The 20,528-nt window shown below is 37.2% G+C and overlaps 1 protein-coding gene and 1 pseudogene across 1 annotated transcript in view; one reads left to right on the forward strand and one right to left on the reverse strand.

Moving 5' to 3' along the window:
- ALAS2 (5'-aminolevulinate synthase 2) overlaps nucleotides 1-20,528 on the reverse strand; it is a 111,858-nt gene that overhangs the window by 44,129 nt on the left and 47,201 nt on the right. The gene's annotated exons all lie outside the window — the stretch shown is intronic.
- LOC131747779 (probable G-protein coupled receptor 160) lies at nucleotides 14,459-15,521 on the forward strand (annotated as a pseudogene).

Raw genomic sequence — 20,528 nt, forward strand, 5'->3', positions numbered from 1 at the left:
GTTTCTACTGAGAAATCTAGAATCTTATGGAGTTTCTCTTGAATGGAATGAATCACTTTTCTCTTGGTGAATTCAAAATTCTCTTTGTCTTTGATTATTTACAGTTTGATTGTAATGTGTCTTGGTGAAGTTCAATTTGAGTTGAACCTCTTTGGGCACCTTTGACCTTCATGTTCCTGGATATCCGTAAATAGCTCTTTCAAGATTTGGAATGTTTTCAGCCATTATTTAAGTAAGCTTTACATCTCTTTTTTGCTCTCTTCTTCTGGAACTCTCATAATCTGTATATTAGTTCCCTCATGGTGTCTGATGAATCCTGTAGGCTATCTTTGGTCCTTTCACTCTTTGTTGTCCTCTGACATGATAATTTCAAATGACCTGTCTTTGAGTTCACAGATTTTTCTTCTGCATGATGAAGTCTGTTTTTGGTGTTCTCTATGGAAGTTTTCTTTATTTGATGTTTTCTTCAGCTCTAGAATTTCTCTTTGGTTCTTTTTCATTATTTATATTTCTTTATTGAAATTCTAATTTTATTCATGTATGGTTTTCCTGATTTTGCTGAATTATCTGTGTTCTCTTGTAGCTCACCAACTTCCTTAAAACAACTATCTTGAATTTTTGTCAGACAATTCATAGCTCTTCATTTCTTTGGGGTCAGTTACTCAAATATTATTATGTTCCTTCGGTAGTATCATGCTTTCTTGATTTTCCATTAACCTTGAAGTCCTGTGTTGCTGTTTTCACATTTGAAGATGTAGTCACCTCCTACAGTTCTTACAGACTGTCTATAGGAGAGAAACACCTTCACCAGTCTGCCCAGCTATGGATTTTGAGCCACTTTCAAACCATTTCTATGGATGCACCAACTCTGCACTTCTTGTTCCCTCTTAGGAGGAGGGAATTCCTAAGATTTTATGCCTCTCTTGATCCCACAATACCAGGCAAGGTGCTGAGAGCCTCCTGTTTGTTTACCATAGTGCGGTTCCCTGAAATGCTCAAGTTGGTGAGCCTTCTCCCAATTCTGCAGAGTTGAGATGGCCATTGGCATTTTTCTCAAGCTGTCTGCAGAGGATCACACTTGCCATCTGTGGGGTCAAACAATGGGAGCCAGCCACAGGGGAGGCTGGATACAGCTGTGTTTTGGGAATTCCTGTGGGCCAGTTGGGGGAGGGAGTATTCTGAAGCTGAGACATACCAAGTGACTCATAGGTGTGCCTCCTGTTGTGGTCTGTGAAGCTGACAATAGGATCTATGGCTCATTATTGAATTCTGAGCCCTGGTTGTTTTGAGTCCCCACTTCTTTTCCCTCCACCCAAACACTTCCACCTACCTCAGTATTCTGGGTGGGGCAAGAAAGAAGTGGACTTCTTGCTGGGGAAGCCATGAGTTCACTCACTATGTTTTGACTCTCCCTTGTGGGAGAAATTGTGTTGAGGGGATCTCTCTTGGCACTGAGCTGTGCTGCCTTGGGGGAGGGGTGATGTGGGTCAGGTGAAACTGTGCTTCTTACCCTCTTCAGTGTGTCTATTCTTGGATTTTTTTTGCTCCATTGGTGTGCTGGAACTTCTCTGGACTCCAGAACTTCCACAAAGGTACTGTTATGCTGGGGTGATTACGAAAATCTATCCCTCTGTGGGAAGAGGACGGTAGAAAGGATGGTATTCCACCATCTTGCTGAATGTCATATTAATGGTAGGTTTTTGTAGATGAACTTCTCAAATTGAGGAAGTTCCCATGGTCCTACTTTGCTGAACAGGCATTGGATTTTGTTCAATCCAATTTCTGCATATATATATATATATATTCATATATATTCATACAATTATCTTCTTCAGACTGTTGATAGGATAGATTATATCAATTGATTTTCAAATTTTGAACCACCCTTGCATATCTGAATAAATTCAAGACCATCATGTAGGTCTGGCCCAGGCTCCTACATTGTACCAGGTCCTGGTGCAAATGAGACCTTGTGTTCATAGTCCAATATTGGAGTCTCTGTTTCCCCCACTCTTCCGGAGCTCCTGCAAACAAGACCTGGTGGCCTTCAAAGCCAAATGCTCTTAGGGCTCCTCTTCCTGTAGCCAGACCCCCAGCCTGGGGAGCATGACATGGGGTTCAGAACTCACACACCCATGGGAGAACTTCTGTGATATAATTATTCTTCTGGGTCACCCACTGGGGGATATGAGATTTGATTATATTGTGAGTGCACCCCTCCTACCATCTCATTGTGATTTCTTCTTTGTCTTCAGTAGTTTCCAGTCTTCTTTATTGTTGATTGTTCAGCAGTTGGTTGTGATTTTGATGTTCTTGTGGGAGGAGGTGAACTCAGGATCTTCTATTCCACCATCTTGTCTTCTCTCCTCTGAAACAGAGTCATTCCAGACAACCCAGCCAACATGGCACTGCGAGCTATGTGGCAATAACAATTTAATTTTGATTGCATACAAACACTCTATACTTTTACTTTACCATCACGTTTATGTTTTTGATGTCACGATTTATATTGTTTTACTTAGTGTATCCATTATCAAATTATTTAGCTAAAGTTATTTTAAATTTATTTTTGTGTGTGTGTCTTTTAACCTTTACACTCGAGTTAAATGTGATTTACACACTGCCATTACAGTTTTGGAGTATTTTGAGTTTCACTATATACTTACATTTACCAGTGAGTTTTATACAGGTTTACATGTTACTAATTAACATAATTTTGGTTGAGTTTGAAGACTCCCTTTAGGATTTCTTGTAAAGGCAGGTTTTGTGGTGATTAATTACCTCATTTTTTGTTTGGCTGCCAAAGTTTTATCTCTCCTTTATATGCAAAGGACAGCTTTGCTGAGTAAAGTAGTCTTGGTAGGCTTTTTTTTTTTCTTTCAGCATTTTGAATACATCATTCTCTCTCCTGACCTGCAATGTTTCTACTGAGAAACCCAGTCTTACAGAGTTTCTCTTGTAGGGAATGAGTCACTTTTCTTTTGGTAAATTCAAAATCTCAAATGTTCATGATATATTCACTGTTCTTAAAATTATAGTATTTGATTTACTACTATTTTATTGAGGATTTTGCATTTGTGTTAATGAAAGATAATGATGTGTATTTTCCTTAAAATGTTTTTGCCTGGGCTTGGTAGTAGGACAAGGCTAGACTCATAGAATGAGTTAGGAAGTATTCTACCTTGTTCTATCTCCTGGAGTAGCTTTTACAGAACTGGTATAATTCCTTCTTCAATTATTTGTTAGAATTCAATGACCAACCCATCTTGGCCTGTGGTTTTCTGCTTTGGAAGGTATTAATCATTAATTCAACTCCTTTAATAAATAGAAGACTATTAAGATTGTCTATTTCTTCTTGTAGGAGTATTGGATAATTGTGTCTTTTTAGGAATTGGTCATGGTTATGAAGTTTGTGGGCATACAGTTGTTTATTATATACTGTTATCCTTTCAGTGCCTATGGGATCTGTAGTGATCTCTTCTCTTTCATTTCTTATATTAGCAACTTATATCCTCATTTTTTCTTCTTTTTTTAACATCTTTATTTGAGTATAACTGTTTTACAATAGTGTGTTAGTTTCTCCTTTACAACAAAGTGAATCAGTTATACATATATGTATGCTCCCATAACTCTTCCCTCTTGTGTCCCCCTCCCTCCCACCCTCCCTATCCCACCCCTCTAGGTGGTCACACAGCACAGAGGTGAACTCCCTGTGCTATGCTGCAGCTACCAACTAGCTATCTAATTTACATTTGGTAGTGTGTATATGTCCCTGCCACTCTCTCACATCATCACAGCTTACCCTTCCCCCTCCCCATATCCTCAAGTCCATGCTCTAGTAGGTATGTGTTTTATTCCCGTCCTACCACTAATCTCTTCATGACTTTTTTTTTTAGATTCCATATATATGTGTTAGCATACGGTATTTGTTTTTCTCCTTCTGACTTACTTCACTCTGTATGACAGATTCCAAGTATATCCACCTCATTACAAATAACTCAGCTTCATTTCTTTTTATGGCTGAGTAATATTCCATTGTATATATGTGCTACATCTTCCTTATCCATTCATCTGTTGATGGACACTTAGATTGCTTCCATGTCCTGGCTATCATAAATAGAGCTACAATAAACATTTTGCTACATGACTCTTTTTGAATTATGGTTTTCTCAGGGTATATGCCCAGTAGTGGGATTGCTGGGTCATATGGTAGTTCTATTTGTAGTTTTGTAAGGAACCTCCATACTGTTCTCCATAGTGGCTGTATCATTTTACATTCCCAGCAACAGTGCAAGAGGGTTCCCTTTTCTCCACACCCTCTCCAGCATTTATTGTTTCTAGAGTTTTTGATGATGGCCAATCTGACCGGTGTGAGATGATATCTCATTGTAGTTTTGATTTGCATTTCTCTAATGATTAATGATGTTGAGCATTCTTTCATGTGTTTGTTGGCTATCAGTATATCTTCTTTGGAGAAATGTCTATTTAGTTCTTCTGCCCATTTTTGGATTGGGTTGTTTGTTTTTTTGTTATTGAGCTGCATGAGTTGCTTATAAATTTTGGATATTAATCCTTTGTCAGTTGCTTCATTGGCAAATATTTTCTCCCATTCTGAGGGTTGTCTTTTGGTCTTGTTTATGGTATCCTTTGCTGTGCAAAAGCTTTTAAGTTTCATTAGATCCCATTTGTTTATTTTTGTTTTTATTTCCATTTCTCTAGGAGATGGGTCAAAAAGGATCTTGCTGTGATTGATGTCATAGAGTGTTCTGCCTATGATTTCCTCTAAGAGTTTGATAGTGTCTGGCCTTACATTTAGGTCTTTAACCCATTTTGAGTTTATTTTTGTGTATCGTGTTAGGGAGTGTTCTAATTTCATACATCTACAGGTAGCTGTCCAGTTTTCCCAGCACCACTTATTGAAGAGGCTGTCTTTTCTCCACTGTGTTTCCTTCCCTCCTTTATCAAAGATAAGGTGACCATATGTGTGTGGGTTTATCTCTGGGCTTTCTATCCTGTTCCATTGATCTATATTTCTGTTTTTGTGCCAGTACCATACTGTCTTGATTACTGTAGCATTGTAGTATAGTCTGAAGTCAGGGAGCCTGATTCCTCCAGCTCCATTTTTCGTTCTCAAGATTGCTTTGGCTATTCGGGGTCTTTTGTGTTTCCATACAAATTGTGAAATTCATTGTTCTAGTTCTGTAAAAATTGTCAGTGGTAATTTGATAGGGATTGCATTGAATCTGTAGATTGCTTTGGGTAATAGAGTCATTTTCACTATGTTGATTCTTCCAATCCAAGAACATGGTATATTTCTCCACCTATTTGTATCATCTTTAATTTCTTTCCTCAGTGTCTTATAGTTTTCTGCATACAAGTCTTTTGTCTCCTTAGGTAGCTTTATTCCTAGATATTTTATTCTTTTTGTTGCAATGGTAAATGGGAGTGTTTTCTTAATTTCCCTCTCAGATTTTTCATCATTAGTGTATAAGAATGTCAGACATTTCTGTGCATTTATTTTGTATCCTGCTACTTTACCAAATTCATTGATTAGTTTTAGTAGTTTTCTGGTAGCATCCTTAGTATTCTCTATGTATAGTATCATGTCATCTGCAAACAGTGACAGCTTTACTTCTTCTTTTCCTATTTGGATTCTTTTTATTTCCTTATTTTCTCTAATTGCTGTGGCTAGAACTTCCAAAACTAGGTTGAATAAGAGTGGTGAGAATGGGCAACCTTGTCTTCTTCCTGATCTTAGAGGAAATGGTTTCAGGTTTTCACCTTTGAGAACAATGCTGGCTGTGGGTTTGTCATATATTGCCTTTATTATATTGAGGAAAGTTCCCTCCATGCCTACTTTCTGCAGGGTTTTTATCATAAATGTGTGTTGAATTTTGTCAAAAGCTTTCTCTGCATCTATTGAGATGATCATATGGTTTTTCTCCTTCAGTTTGTCGATATGGTGTATCACGTTGATTGATTTGCGTATATTGAAGAATCCTTGCATTCCTGGAATAAACCCCACTTGATCATGGTGTATGATCCTTTTAATGTGCTGTTGGATTCTGTTTGCTAATATTTTGTTGAGGATTTTTGCATCTATGTTCATCAGTGATATTGGCCTATAGTTTTCTTTCTTTGTGATGTCTTTGTCTGGTTTTGGTATCAGGGTGATGGTGGCCTCATAGAATGAGTTTGGGAGTGTTCCTCCCTCTGCTATCTTTTGGAAGAGTTTGAGAAGGATAGGTGTTAGCTCTTCTCTAAATGTTTGAAAGAATTCACCTGTGAAGCCATCTGGTCCTGGGCTTTTTTTTGTTGGATGATTTTTAATCACAGTTTCAATTTCAGTGCTTGTGATTGGTATGTTCATGTTTTCTATTTTTTCCTGGTTCAGTCTTGGCAGGTTGTGCATTTCTAAGAATTTGTCCATTTCTTCCAGGTTGTCTTTTTATTGGCATAGAGTTGCTTGTAGTAATCTCTAATAATCTTTTGTATTTCTGCAGAGTCAGTTGTTACATCTCCTTTTTCATTTCTAATTCTATTGATTTGAGTCTTCTCCCTTGTTTTCTTGATGAGTCTGGCTAATGGTTTATCAATTTAATTTATCTTCTCAAAGAACCAGCTTTTACTTTTATTGATCTTTGCTATTGTTTCTTTCATTTCTTTTTCAATTATTTCTGATCTGAGCTTTATGATTTCTTTCCTTCTGCTACATTAGGGGTTTTCTTGTTCTTCCTTCTCTAATTGCTTTAGGTGCAAAGTTAAGTTGTTTATTCGAGATGCTTCCTGTTTCTTAAGGTATGATTGTATTGTGATAAACTTCCCTCTTAGAACTGCTTTTGCTGTATCCCATAGGTTTTGGGGCATCGTGTCTCCATTGTCATTTGTTTCCAAGTTCTTTTTGATTTCCTCTTTGATTTCTTCAGTGATCACTTCATTATTAAGTAGTGTATTGTTTAGCCTCCATGTGTTTGTATTTTTTACAGATCTTTTCCTGTAATTGATATCTAGTCTCATAGCTTTGTGGTCAGAAAAGATACTTCATACGATTTCAATTTTCTTAAATTTGCTAAGGCTAGATTTGTGACCCAATATATGATCTACCCTGGAGAATGTTCCATAAGCACTTGCTACAAATGTGTATTCTGTTGTTTTTGGATGGAATGTAAATATTAGTCTAAATATTAGTTGAGCATATGTCTGCTAGCAATTGAACATATGTTATACCATTATACCTTCAGAACTTTCCTAGCATGTAGATATTCTTGTTGCCATTTTACAATGGACCATTTTACAAGGGTCAAGAAGTTGACTTTTCCCAAATTGAGTGACAACCTAATTTTGCTATATTGTCTCCTTTTGATATTGTGTCAGTGGCTAATCCTCAGTTTCTTCTTCAATAAAATAGGGAACGTTCCTATATGATCTGCCTCTTCTGTTCTTAGGTTAAATAGAACATATTGCTTCAGTGTCTGTGTGGATCAAAGGAGATCACACATGTGAAGCAATTTGGGCATCAGTTGCTCAGAGTAAAATGCTCAACAAATCATATTAATTCTAGTCAGTACTATGGTTATGAGTAGGTCTACTACTGTAAAAATTTCCAGACTATGGTCAACTGATGACAAAAAATAAACTGCATTCTATGGAGGGTAAGCTTTCTTTTAAAAACGTTCTTTTTTAAAAATGTTCTTTAAAATGCATCTTGATAGTAGTGACATCAACAAAAATGTCAGAGTAGGGAGTTCCAAAGGACCATCCCTCTACAAAAACACTGGTAAAATCAATGTCAAAATCAACTTTTCAGATGTCTGGAAAACAGTCAAAGGTTTATAGCAACCAATCAAATGCTTAAACAAGAAAAAGGTGTCTAAAACCTGGTAGGAGTGCATTTTGACATTTTAACTCACTTTTGTCCCACCCCACCTCCCGGGTTTTATGTCAACCCATGTTCCCAGTGTGGTTTCCTGGTGCTGCTGAAAGCAGCAGATCCTTGTTCTGAAAGTATTGTGATGGTCCGTTTGGAAATGTCTGGTGGCTCCCTGAAGGTCTAATGCAAAGGACTTACCTTTTTTTCACCTAATTCAGATCTCTCTCATCTCAGAGAAGTGACTTTGGGGACAGTGTTCCTCAAAAACATTTACATGCAAATTGTGATAGTTAATATTTTTTGTCAACATGCCTGGTTATGGTGCCTAGTTGTTTGGCCAAACACCACTCTGGATGTTGCTGTGAAGATATTTTTAGATGTGATTAATATTTACAGTTAGTAGACTTGGAGTAAAACAGATTACTCTTCATTATTTGGGTGGGCATCATCCGCGGCGAAGCCCTAAGGGCAAAGTCTAAGGTTTTTTGAACAAGCTTTTTTTCTTCCTCAAGTCTGCTGCATAGAAATCCTGCCTGAGTTTCCTACCTGATGGCTTTTCCTGCTGATTTCAGACTCAAGACTGTAAAATCATCTTTCACCTGAATTTTCAGCCTGCTATTCTGTCTTACAAGTTATATGCTTCAATTCCTTCTCTCTTTCTCTGTCTCTTTTTATGTATGTGCAGTGTGTGTGTGTTTGTGTGTGTGTGTGTGTGTGTGTGTGTGTGTGTATAAACAAGAAATGAAGGTGAACGCAGAGTTGTAATCTGCCTAGGTAAGTGTTGAAGTTGTGCCCAAATGCACACACATAGCCTACCTGAAAAGACTGAGTTGTTTTTTTTTAATCCAGACATTTAAGGGGTTCTCTGTGAAAACACTGGCTAATGAAATAAAAGCTAATGAACAAATAAATGAACTAATAAAAGCTAATGAACAAAGGTAATGAGATAGAGTCTTCAATGACCACATATGGCAAAGGATAGAGTCTCTCAAAAATAATTTTTAAAAGTCCCTAAAAATACAAACAACAATAAACTCAAGAAAGGGAGGAGAATCTCATTTCCAGAGTTGCCTCTTTATAACATTCCAAATGTAGTTTTCAACGAAAATTTCAAAGCATGAGAAGAGATAAGAACCTATGTACTGTCAACTGACAAAAAATGCACAAGCTAACAGTTGAGAAATGCGTTTTCTTCGGAAGACATAATGAGGACTTAAGCCTGGGAGACAGCCTCTCAGCAATCAGGGACTACTCTAGCAAGGTAAGGAAGGAGCCGGGATATATAGGAGTTTCCGCCAAAAAACAGTAGGTAGTTGGAAGGAAAAACCAGACATCTCAAGTTAATGAATTAGGCACTTTTCTACGTAAGGGAAGATGCAAGAGTTGGGGCTCATTGAAATCATTCCTTTGATGTGCACCTTAACTGTCTAGGGGCAGTATCCTGTTTTCTCCACCCTGAATCCCCTCAGAGTACACCTTCAGGGTGAGGGGCATCTGCAGTGGCTGATGGCTTGATGGCTGCAACATCCTTTATTTACTGATATGGCAGGTGACATTCTTTGTCCACAGTACCATTTACAAAATAAATAACTAGTGGAAACAGTCCTTGAGGAAGAACAGATATTGGAATTACTAGAAAAGGCATTTACATACCTGCTTTAAATATGCTCAAAAAGATAAAGGAAACTATGAATAAAGAATTAAAGGAAATCAGGAGAACAATGTCTCACAAAATAGAAAATTGTAATAAATAGATTGAAACTCTGAAAAGGAACCAATAAAATTCTGGAGCTGGAATGTCAGATAACAAATGAAAAATTCACTACATCACAGAAATTAACTAAAATATATTGTAGGCCTAAATATAAAATGTAAAACTCTAAAACTCATAGAAGATAACATTTAAAAAAATCTAGAAGACTTTGGATATTGCGGTGACTTTTTAGATAAAAGAGAAAAGGAACAATACATTAAAAACAACTGATAAGTTGGACCTAATTAAAATTTAAAACATCTTCTCTGCAATAGACACTATCAGGAGAATGAAAACACAAACCATGGACTGAGAGAATATATTTACAAAAGCATATCTGATAAAGGACTGTTATCCAAAACATACAAACACTTAAAACCCAACAATAAAAAACCAAAAAACTCAATCAAAAAATGGGCCAAAGACCTTCACAAACATCTCACCTCAGAAGATATGCAGATGGAAAATAAAGGTAGGAAGAGATGCTCCACATCATATGTTATCAGGAAAATTCCAATTAAAACAATGAAATACCACTACACACCTATTAGAATGGACAAAATCTGGAATACTGACAAGAACAAATGCTGGTGAGAATGTATAGCAATGGGACCTCTCATTCATTGCTGGTAGAAATACAAATGGTATAGCCAACTTTTGAAGACAGTTTGGCAATCTCTTATGAAACTAAACACACTCTAACATATTATCCAGGAATCACACTCCTTGGTATTTACCCATAGAATTTAAAAACTTATGTCCACAAAAAATCATGCACATGTATGTTCATAGCAGCTTTATTCATGTTTGTCAAAATTTAGAGGCAACCTTGAAGTTCAATCTTCAGTAGGTATAATGGAAACATAAACTGTGGTACATCCAGACAATGGAATATTATTCAGTGCTTAAAAGAAATGAACTGTCAAGCCATGAGAAGACAATGAGGAACCTTAAATGCATATTACTAAGTGAAAGAAACCAATCTGAAAAAGCTACACACCTGTAAGATTCCAGCTTCATGATATTTTGGAAAAGGCAAAACTATGGAGACAATAAGATCAGTGGTTGCCAGGGTTTCAGGTGAGGAGGCATGAATATGTGGAGCACAGAGGAATTTTAGGGCAGTAAAAACACTCTATATGATTCTATAATGATGGATATATGTCATTTATACATTTTTCCAAGTGTATAAATGCATTTCCATTTATACATGTATAAATGTGCATTTCCATAGAATGCACAGTACTGAGCGAACCCTCGTATAAACTATGGACTTTGGGTGCTTATGATGGATGTGACAATGCGAGTTCACCAATCATAACAGATGTACCACTCTGGTGAGAGATGTTGATAATGCGGGAAGCTATGCATATGTAGAGGCAGGGAGTAATTGGGAAATTTCTGTACCTTTCTCTTAATTTTGCTGTGAAACTAAAATTGCTGTTAAAAATAAACATGCGGGCTTCCCTGGTGGCGCAGTGGTTGAGAGTCCGCTTGCCGAAACAGGGGACGCGGGTTCGTGCCGTGGTCCGGGAAAATCCCACATGCTGCCGAGTGGCTGGGCCCGTGAGCCATGGCCACTGAGACTGTGCGTCCGGAGCCTGTGCTCCGCAATGGGAGAGGCCACAACAGTGAGAGGCCTGCGTACCACACACACACACACAAAACCCAACATGCACACCACACACACACACACACACACACACACACACACAAAGGAACATATAACAGGAGCCACATAGATAATTTTAAACATTCTTGTGGCCACATTAAGAAAAGTAAAAAGAGGTGAAATAATTTTTTTTAATTCAGTAGAGGTTTTCAACAGCAGATTTAAAATCACAGAAGAAACAGTAAATTTGAAGGCCAGGCACTTGAGATCATCCATTCTGACTATCAGAAGGAGAAAATAATGAAGCAAAATGAAAAGAGACCAAGAGAACTATGGTGCACCATTGTTAGCACCGATGCGTGCATTACAGAAATCCCAGAAGGAGGAGAGAGAGAGAAAGTGGCAGAAAGAATATTTGAAGAAATAATGGAAAGAGCTGTATAGGAGCTGTATTTTGTACACTATTGAAGCTAAGTAGGTATTAATTAATTTGTCCTAGCAAATTGGCCCTCAGCCCTGGTGCCATCCAGACCTGTCTACCTGAACAGCTTCCCCAAGAGCAGAAAAGAGAGAAGAGTCATCAAGGGAGAATTGACAAATGAAAGTCCTCTGAGCAACTAATAAAACAACTGTTGATAAATAGAATACCAAAAGGAATATTGTAGATCTGAAAAAACAGTCAACTAAAACATGATCTAATTGACATATATAGAACACTCCAGTCAATAACAGGCAGAATACATTTTTTTCAAGTTCCCGCAGAACATTCACCAACATAGACCTTTATCCTGGACCATGAAACAAACCTTAACAAGTTGAAAAGAAATGATATCATTCATACAGAGTGTGTCCTCTGACCATATGGAACAAAATGGGAAATCAATAATGGAAAGACAACAGGAAAAATCTCTGAACACATTGAAATGAAACAACATATTGATAAATAGTCCATGGATCAAGAAGGAGATCACAAAGGAAATAAAATATACATGGAACAGAATAAAAATGAAATTGCTGGAACAGTGCCGACAGGGAAATTTATAGCACTAAATGCTTATATTAGAAAAGAGAAAAGACTTCAAGCAAACATTTCTATCCCCAGAAACTAGGAAAAAAGAGAAAAATAAACCAAAAGAAATTACAAGAAAGGAAATAATAAACACCAGAATGGAAATCAAATTGGAAATAGGAAAACAACAGAGACTATCAAAGAAATTGTTATTTTTTTCAAAACTGTCACTGAAATTGACAACCCTCTAGCAAGACTGACAAAAATACCAGAGAGATGACACAAATCACCAGTGCCAGGAGTTAAACAGAGGATATGGTTCCAGAGTCTGCAACTATTACAAAGTATAATATGGGAATACTATGAATACGCTCATAAACTCAACAGTTAGGAAGAAAAGGACCAATTCCTCAAAAACCAAAAAGTATCAAAACTCAAATAAGGTTAAATAAGTAGACATCTGAATAGCACTAAAACTATTCAAGAACTTGAATTTTTAATTAAAAAATAACTTCCAAAAAAATTTTCTGGGCCCAGATGATTTAAATAGAAAATTATTTGAATCAGTTAAAGAAGTCACACCAATCCACACAACCTCTGTCAAAAATTAAAAGGAGGAAAATCTTCCCATCTCATTTGATGAGGCCATTATTAACCTGACACAAAAACCAGACAAAGACAATAACAAAAAAGCCATTATGTATCAAATCCCTCATGAATATAAGCACAAAATTTGTTAACAAAATATTAGCAAGCCAAATCTAACACTGTATAAAAAAATTATACATCATGACCAAGTGAGAGTTTTTCCAGGTTTGCAGTGTTGTTTCAACATTCAAAAAAATCAATTAATGTAGTCCACAAAGGCTAAAGAACAAAAATAATATGATTACATCCAGGAACAGAGAAGATTATTGACAAAATCCAACACCAATTCATGATAACAAATTTTCAGAACATTAGGGATGGTAATTAATTACCTAAGGTTGGTAAAGAACATCAACAAAAACCCTACAGCTAACTTCATACTTAATAGTGAGAGACTGAATAGTTACCACTAAGACTGGGAAGAAGGAAAGGATGACCAACATCTCCACTCTTATTCAAAAAAAGGAAGTTCTAGCCCCTAAAATAAGTAAGATAAGAAAAAGAAATGAAAAACATATAGATGGGAAATGAAGAAATAAAACTGCCGATATATGCAGATGACATTGTCTACATAGAAAATAGCAAGAAAACTACAAAAGAGAACCTAAACAAAAAAAAACAAGCCCAAGCACCCACAAACCCCCAAAACAAAAAGCAAAAACAAAAATTGAGTTAAATCAGATCTGTGGATACAAAATCAGCACTCAAAAGTCAATTGGCTTGGAGCCTAGGCCTGCACTTCCTGGTCAAGAGCCCTCAGAACCCTCAGAACTTGGACAGGATTGTAACTGGTTCCAGTGACCCTGCTCCTTGCCCCCCGCCTTTGCCTCTGCTCCAGGGCACTGCACAGGATGGGCGGGACAGAGCCAAGAGGGTGTGAAGGGTTCCTGCCCCTCCCTGGGGCAGTCACCTGGGGTCCAGGGTTTCTGGAGCTCGGGCGGTGACCTCATGGCACATCTGGTCGGGCCCCCAGTGCCTGGGAAGCCCAGCACCAGCCAGAGGATCTATGTCTGGGGTGGTGTCCAGAGGTGGCTGCAGGGGACATTCCTCCACATTCAGGGGGATGCAACCAGCTGGAGCTGGTCTGCTGGTAAAAGTATAGCTAAGAGGAAATGCACTGCCTTCCTCCACACTTGTGTAAGTGACTCGGAATTTATTCACCGGGCATTGTGGTGTAGCAAAATGAAATGCAAGGAATCAAAAGTAAGATAATTGAAGGCAGTAAAGCTGAAATAAAACATAAACATCATCAGAAAGACCCACTGGAGAAAGCAAAAGATGGAAAATAAAATAAAGCAGTGTTTTATCATATGTATTTCAGCAGGCCTATTTTTTTTTTTTTTTTTTTTGCGGTACACGGGCCATTGTTATGGCCTCTCCCATTGCAGAGCACAGGCTCCTGACGCACAGGCTCAGCAGCCATGGCTCACGGGCCCAGCCGCTCCGTGGCATGTGGGATCTTCCCGGACCAGGGCACAAACCCACGTCCCCTGCATAGGCAGGCAGACTCTCAACCACTGCACCACCAGGGAAGCCCTCAGCAGGCCATTTGAAATTTTCTTAAAAATGACTATTTTTTCTTTAGAAGACGGCTCTTTTCACTGCCACTTCAATCAAACCAACCAGCTCCTAGATGTCAGCTGTTTGTTATTCTTCATTATACTTGGGAACATATTATTAAATATCTTCCAGCTAGGAATGAGAAGAAAAAAACACATAACAGAATTTTACAATCTTTTGTTTGTTTGTTTGTTTTCTTTTCTTTTTTTTTTTTGCATCTCACTAACATTCATCTTTTATTTTTGGTAAACATTTCCATGCTATCCTACTTCATGGAGTGTTGTACTTTTAGGCATTAGGTTTACTAAATATCACATCTGCCTATTTAGTCAAATTATTTCCTTTACTTATGGTTTTTTTCTATTTTACAGTTTTCCTGAGAGTTTGTACAAATTATTACCTGAATCTCTCCAAAACTGCCAAGCTTCCATTTAATCGTCAAAAATGATTTTATTTCTTCACAGTTATTTGAATTTATATTTCAGTCCTTGCTTATCTTTTGGGAGATGCAGCTATCTACCAAAGCCTGAAGGCACAGAATGTTTATTCTTTTGAATGTCCTTCCTACTTCAGTGTTTAGTTACAGTCTGTCATTTTCCATGGTGATGATTTTATCTGTGGCTTTTATAACCTCTTGGTCAGAAGTCATTACCTTGGTACAGGCTATTAGGATAACTTCCTATATGAGTGAGACTATCCTATATTTTCCCTTTCATTCTGCTAGTTACACTGTGAGCTCTAAACAAGTATTCCTGACCAAGCTAGTATCTGTTTTCTTGGTACCCGGTTGCCATTTGCACTACTTCAAGTAACCATCCTTTTACTTAAAATACACATTCCAGCCTACACTGAGATGAACGTTCCCTGGTTGTATTTTCTCAATAGTTTTCTCATTGCTGAAGTTTATTGGTTTGATTGTCACAAGCTTAATTTGGGAGATACCACATTACCTGTAGATCCACTTATCAACTGGAAATGCTGCTTCATTCCACTTACAATTCATAATCTTGAGCAAACTGAAAATCCTACACCAAAAATAATTTATTATATGCCATTCATATTTCAATAAAGCTGGGAAAAATTAATTTGTTAATATGTTGTCATGTTAAAACTAATCAAAACTTACAACTACAATAAGAATCATACTTTTACAAACAGGAAAGAATGATGACTGAGACATGTGAAAAAATGGAACTGAAGCTTCCTCTCCCCTAATTTTCATAACTTTTCAGAATGTGCCTTTTTGGGCTATGATATTATTTATTAAATAGTGATTTTAAAAGCAAAACAAAATAATTCCAGTGTTTATACCTGCTCAGTAACATTTTATATTACAAATATTAGTTTGTTAATAACACTAAAGTGAAAAGAATTAACCTTTTGGCCATGTTGATGTTTCTGTTACCCAAAATACTGCTGGTTGCAAACTGTTCTGTAAATCTGAGATTCACTTCCATCTTTAAAATATGACCTTAAATAAACATTTTTATCAAGGTTAAAAAATAATTGCATTTCTATACACTAAAAATGCTTAGAGAACACCAAAATTAAACCCACATTACTGCTTAAAATCACTCCAAAAAAATGAAACACTTACCTATACACTTGATAAAACATTTGCAGGATCCACATGATGACAATCATAACATATTGACAAATTACACTAAAGAAGACCTAAACAGAGAGACCTACCATGTTCATGGATTGGAACGTTCTACTAGAAAAGAGGTCAAGGCTCTCCAAACAGACTTATAGGTTTAATGTTATTCCTGTCAAAATCCCAGGAAAGATGTTTTGTAGATATAGATGAATCTATTCTAAAATTTATATGGAAATTCAGAGGCCCAAGGACAGCTAAAATAATCTTGATTAAGAGTAAAGTAGGTGTTATATTAAGACTTACTATTTAACTACACTAATCCAAACAGTGTGATACTTGCTGAGGGATAGATATATATGTGAGTGGAATAGAGTCCAGAAATAGAACCACACAAATACACTGAATTGAATTTTGAGAAGGGTACAAAAGGAATCCAATGGAAGAAGGATAGCCTTTTCAATAAATGATTCTAGCGCAATCAGAGGTTCATAGGCTCAAGAAATGAATCTGGATCTAAACTTCACACATTATATAAAAGTTAATTCAAAATAGATTATGGATATAAAAGTAAAACATAAAACAATAAAAATATTTCAAATACATAGAAAAATCTTTGAGGTATAGGGCTAGGAAAAGAGTTCTTAGGCTTGACACCAAAAGCATGATACATAAAAGGAAAAATGATAAATTAAACCTCATCAAAATTAAAAACTTTTTTGCTCTGAGAAAACTCATGTGAATATGATGAAAAAACAAGCTACAGACTGGGAGAAAATATTTGCAAGCCCCATATTTGAAAAAGTTTTAGTATTTAGAATACATAAAGAATTCGTTAAAAAACAAAGTTAAAAAATAAACCAAATGGATAATATCAAATCTTGGGGGAGCGAGAAGATGGCGGAAGAGTAAGACGCGGGGATCACTCTTCCTCCTCACAGATACATCAGAAATACATCTACACGTGGAACTTCTCCTATAGAACACCCACCGAACGCTGGCAGAAGACCTCAGACCTCAGGTGTCAAGGCTGTGTCTCTGAGGTGGGAGAACTAACCTCAGGACACTGGTCCACAAGAGACCTCTCAGCTCCACGTAATATCAAACGGCGAAAATCTCACAGAGATCTCCATCTCAACACCAAGACCCAGATTCACTCAAGGACCAGCAACAAACAGTGCTGGACACCCTATCCCCAACAAAGAGCGAGACAGGTCTACAGCCCCATCCATTAGCAGAGAGGCGGCCTAGAATCACAGTAAGGCTACCGACATCCCCATACACGCCCCCAGACGTGGACCTACCCACCAGGGAGACGGGATCCAGCCTCATCCACCAGAACAGGGGAACTGGTCCCCCCAACCAGGAAACCTACTCAACCCACTGAACCAACCTCAGCCACTGGGGACAGCCACCAAAAATAGATAGAAATTCGAACCTGCAGCCTGCAAAAGGGAGACCCCAAATATAGTAAGATAAGCAAAATGAGAAGACAGAAAAACACACAGCAGATGAAGGAACAAGATAAAAACACACCAGACCTAACAGATGAAGAGGTAATAGCCAATCTACCTGAAAGAGAATTTAGAATAATGATGGTGAAGATGATGCAAAATCTTGGAAATAGAATAGACAAATTGCAAGAATCAGTTAACAAGGACTTAGAAGAAATAAAGAGGAAGCAAGTAACGATGAGCAACACAATAAATGAAATGAAAAATACTCTAGACGGGATCAGTAGCAGAATAACGGAGGCAGAAGGACGGATAAGTGACCTGGAAGATAAAATAGTGGAAATAACTACTGCAGAGCAGAAGAAAGAAAAAAGAATGAAAAGAACTGAGGACAGTCTCAGAGATCTCTGGGACAACATTAAACGCACCAACATTCAAATCATAGGGGTCCCAGAAGAAGAAGAGAAAAAGAAAGGGACTGAGAAAATATTTGAAGAGATTATAGTTGAAAACTTCCCTAATATAGGAAAGGAAATAGTCAACCAAGTCCAGGAAGCACAGAGAGTCCCATACAGGATAAACCCAAGGATAAACACGCCGAGACACATAATAATCAAACTGTCAAAAATTAAATACAAAGAAAACATATTAAAAGCAGCAAGGGAAAAACAACAAATAACACACAAGGGAATCCCCATAAGGCTAACATCTGATCTTTCAGCAGAAACTCTACAAGCCAGAAGGGAGTGGCAGGACATATTTAAAGTGATGAAGGAAAAAAACCTACAACCAAGACTACTCTACCCAGCAAGGATCTCATTCAGATTTGATGGAGAAATTAAAACCTTTACAGACAAGCAAAAGCTGAGAGAGTACAGCACCACCAAACCAGCTTTACAACAAATGCTAAAGGAACTTCTCTAAGCAAGAAACATAAGAGAAGGAAAAGACCTACAAGAACAACCTGAAACAATTAAGTAAATGGTAATAGGAACGCACATATCAATAATTTCCTTAAATGTAAATGGATTAAATGCTCCCACCAAAAGACACAGACTGGCTGAATGGATACAAAAACAGGACCCATATATATGCTGTCTACAAGAGACCCACTTCAGACCTAGGGACACTTACAGGCTGAAAGTGAGGGGATGGAAAAAGATATTCCATGCAAATGGAAATCAGAAGAAAGCTGGAGTAGCAATTCTCATATCAGACAAAATAGACTTTAAAATAAAAACTATTACAAGAGACAAAGAAGGACACTATATAATGATCAAGGGATCGATCCATGAAGAAGATATAACAATTGTAAATATTTATGCACCCAACATAGGCGCACCTCAATACATAAGGCAAATACTAACAGCCATAAAAGGGGAAATCGACAGTAACACAATCATAGTAGGGGACTTTAACACCCCACTGTCACCAATGGACAGATCATCCAAAATGAAAATAAATAAAGAAACACAAGCTTTAAATAATACATTATACAAGATGGATTTACTTGATATTTATAGGACATTCCATCCAAAAACAACAGAATACACATTTTTCTCAAGTGCCCATGGAACATTCTCCAGGATAGATCATATCTTGGGTCACAAATCTAGCCTTGGCAAATTTAAGAAAATTGAAATCGTATCAAGTATCTTTTCTGACCACAACGCTATGAGACTAGATATCAATTACAGGAAAAGATCTGTAAAAAATACAAGCACATGGAGGCTAAACAATACACTACTTAATAACGAAGTGATCACTGAAGAAATCAAAGAGGAAATCAAAAAGTACTTAGAAACAAATGACAATGGAGACACGACGACGCAAAACCTATGGGATACAGCAAAAGCAGTTCTAAGAGGGAAGTTTATAGCAATACAATCATACCTTAAGAAACAGGAAGCAACTCGAATAAACAACTTAACTTTGCACCTAAAGCAATTAGAGAAGGAAGAACAAAAAAACCCCAAATTTAGCAGAAGGAAAGAAATCATAAAGATCAGATCAGAAGTTAATGAAAAAGAAATGAAGGAAACAATAGCAAAGATCAATAAAAGTAAAAGCTGGTTCTTTGAGAAGATAAATAAAATTGATAAACCATTAGCCAGACTCATCAAGAAAAAAAGGGAGAAGACTCAAATCAATAGAATTAGAAATGAAAAAGGAGATGTAACAACTGACTCTGCAGAAATACAAAAGATTATTAGAGATTACTACAAGCAACTCTATGGCAATAAAATGGACAACCTGGAAGAAATGGACAAATTCTTAGAAATGCACAACCTGCCAAGACTGAACCAGGAAGAAATAGAAAACATGAACAGACCAATCACAAGCACTGAAATTGAAACTGTGATTAAAAATCTTCCAACAAACAAAAGCCCAGGACCAGATGGCTTCACAGGCGAATTCTATCAAACATTTAGAGAAGAGCTAACACCTATCCTTCTGAAACTCTTCCAAAAGATAGCAGAGGTAGGAACACTCCCAAACTCATTCTACGAGGCCACCATCACCCTGATACCAAAACCAGACAAAGACGTCACAAAGAAAGAAAACTATAGGCCAATATCACTGATGAACATAGATGCAAAAATCCTCAACAAAATACTAGCAAACAGAATCCAACAGCACATTAAAAGGATCATACACCATGATCAAGTTGGGTTTATTCCAGGAATGCAAGGATTCTTCAATATACGCAAATCAATCAACGTGATACACCATATCAACAAACTGAAGGAGAAAAACCATATGATCATCTCAATAGATGCAGAGAAAGCTTTTGACAAAATTCAACACCCATTTATGATAAAAACCCTGCAGAAAGTAGGCATAGAGGGAACTTTCCTCAATATAATAAAGGCAATATATGACAAACCCACAGCCAGCATTGTTCTCAATGGTGAAAAACTGAAACCATTTCCACTAAGATCAGGAACAAGACAAGGTTGCCCACTCTCACCACTCTTATTCAACATAGTTTTGGAAGTTCTAGCCACAGCAATTAGAGAAAATA

This window comes from Kogia breviceps, chromosome X, assembly GCF_026419965.1.
Source record: "Kogia breviceps isolate mKogBre1 chromosome X, mKogBre1 haplotype 1, whole genome shotgun sequence".
In the NCBI taxonomy this organism is placed as follows: Eukaryota; Metazoa; Chordata; class Mammalia; order Artiodactyla; family Physeteridae; genus Kogia; species Kogia breviceps.